We start from the raw sequence: 2,560 nt of genomic DNA on the forward strand, positions 1-2,560 counted from the left end.
CTATAAGAATAATAACAACAATACCCTCATGGAGCTATATAATAATAATAATAATAATAATAATAATAATAATAATAATAATAACAACAACCTCATGGAGGTATAAAAATAATAATAATAATAATAATAATAATAATGTTAACAACAACCTCATGGAGCTATAAATAATAATAATAATAATAATAATAATAATAAAAATAACAACAACAACCTCATGGAGGTATAAAAATAATGACAACAACAACCTCATAGAGCTATAAATAATAATAATAATAACCTCATGGAGGTATAAAAATAATAATAATAATAATGTTAACAACAACAACCTCATGGAGCTATAAATAATAATAATAATAATAATAATAATAATAACAACAACAACAACAACTTCATGGAGGTATAAAAATAATAACGACAACAACCACCTTATGGAGCTATTAATAATAATAATAATAATAATAATCTCATGGAGGTATAATAATAATAATAATAACGTTAACAACAACAACCTCATGGAGCTATAAATAAATAATAATAATAACAACAACCACCTCATGGAGGTATAAAAATAATAATGACAACAACATCATGGAGCTATAAATAATAATAACAACAACAACAACCTCATGGAGGTATAAAATAATAATAATGATGACAACAACAACCTCATGGAGCTATAAATAATAATGATAATGATGATAATAATAATAATAATATAATAATAGATTTTGGGCATCTTTTGGCCTACATTTCCCATGAATCCCATAAAATAAAGAGGCAAACTCACCAAAGGCAAGGAATGGAAGTCCAGTATAGACACCAATGGTCGTCTCTCCAGTGACGTTGCTGGTTATGGCAAGCGCCATGTCCCAGAGTTCCTTTCTCTCTCCACTGGTGTGGAATTTGCATGGCCCCACCCATTGGCTCTCCCTTAACCCTTTCCTACTCTTGTCAACTCAGTCTGCATAACAAATAGAGCAGAACTGAGTGGCAACTCAACATCCTGGAGGAGTTTGGGGGACTGACACCGCATGATGGGAGTTGTAGTTCACCTACAACCAAAGAAACTGTGAATCCCACTGGCAATGGACTTGGATCAAACTTGGCACACAGAACCAGCATGACCAACTGAGCCTACTGGAGGGGTCTGGCGGGGACTGACCTTCATTTCTGGGGGTGGGATATAACAATACTAATTATACTAATACCAATAATAATAATAATAATAATGTACACAGTATGGTCTGGAGGGAAGAGGAAGAGAAGCAGCAGTCAGGAGGCTTGTTGTCGCGCCTGCCTTTTGTGTAGTCAGCCTCTCTCCTCCCGACATCCCTAAGAATACTAATAATAATAATAGTAATAATAATAATAATGCACAGCCTGAGCTGGAGGGAGGAGAAAGAGAGGCAGCAGTCAGGAGGCTTGTTGTTATGCCTGCCTTTCGTGTAGTCAGTCTCTCTCCTCCCAACATCCCTAAGAATACTAATAATAATAATAATAATAGTAATAATAATAATAATAATGCACAGCCTGAGCTGGAGGGAAGAGGAAAAGAGGCAGCAGTCAGGAGGTTTGTTGTCATGCCTGCCTTTTGTGTGTAGTCAGTCTCTCCTCTCCTAACATCCCTAATAATAATAATCATAATAATAATAACACATACAGCCTGAACTGGAGGGAGGAAGAGAAGCAGCAGTCAGGAGGCTTGTCGCGTTTGCCTTTCACGTAGTTAGCCTCTCACTACCCAACATTCCTAATAATACTACTACTAATAATAATACTAATAATAATAATGCACAGCCTGAGCTGGAAGGAGGAGGAAGAGAAGCAGCAGTCAGGAGGCTTGATGTCACACCTGCCTTTCGTGTAGTCAGCCTCTCTCCTCCCGACATCCCTAATAATAATAATAATAATAATAATAATAATAATAATAATAATGCACAGCTGAGCTGGAGGGAGGAAGAGAAGCAGCCGTCAGGAGGCTTGTTGTCATGCCAGCCTTTCACGAGTAGTCAGCCTCTCTCCTCCCGACATTCCTAATAATACTAATAATAATACTAATAATAATACTAATAACAATAATGCACACAGCTTGAGCTGGAGGGAGCAGGCAGAGAGGCAGTAGTCAGGAGGCTTGTTGTCGCGCCTGCCTTTCGTGTGCAGTCAGCCTCTCCCGACATCCCTAATAATAATAATAATAATAATAATAATAATAATAATAATACCACTAATACTAATAATACTACTACAAATAATAATGCACACAGCCTAAGCTGGAGAGAGGAGGAAGAGAAACAGCAGTCAGGAGGCTTGTTGTCGCGCCTGCCTTTTGTGTGCAGTCAGCCTCTCCCAACATCCATAATAATAATAATAATAATAATAATAATAATAATAATAATAATAATGCACACAGCCTGAGCTGGAGAGAGGAGGAAGAGAAACAGCAGTCAGGAGGCTTGTCGCGCCTGCCTTTTGTGTAGTCAGCCTCTCTCCTCCCGACATTCCTAATAATAATAATAATACTAATAATAATAATAATGCACATAGCCTGACAAGACCCAGC

General features: G+C 36.8%; 1 protein-coding gene across 2 annotated transcripts in view; it reads left to right on the forward strand.

Annotated features, from left to right (window-relative positions):
• The window catches only part of zer1 (zyg-11 related cell cycle regulator), a 244,875-nt gene that overhangs the window by 116,870 nt on the left and 125,445 nt on the right, over positions 1 to 2,560 (forward strand). The gene's annotated exons all lie outside the window — the stretch shown is intronic.

The sequence above is a fragment of the Anolis carolinensis genome, unplaced genomic scaffold (genome assembly GCF_035594765.1).
Source record: "Anolis carolinensis isolate JA03-04 unplaced genomic scaffold, rAnoCar3.1.pri scaffold_7, whole genome shotgun sequence".
NCBI lineage: Eukaryota > Metazoa > Chordata > Lepidosauria > Squamata > Dactyloidae > Anolis > Anolis carolinensis.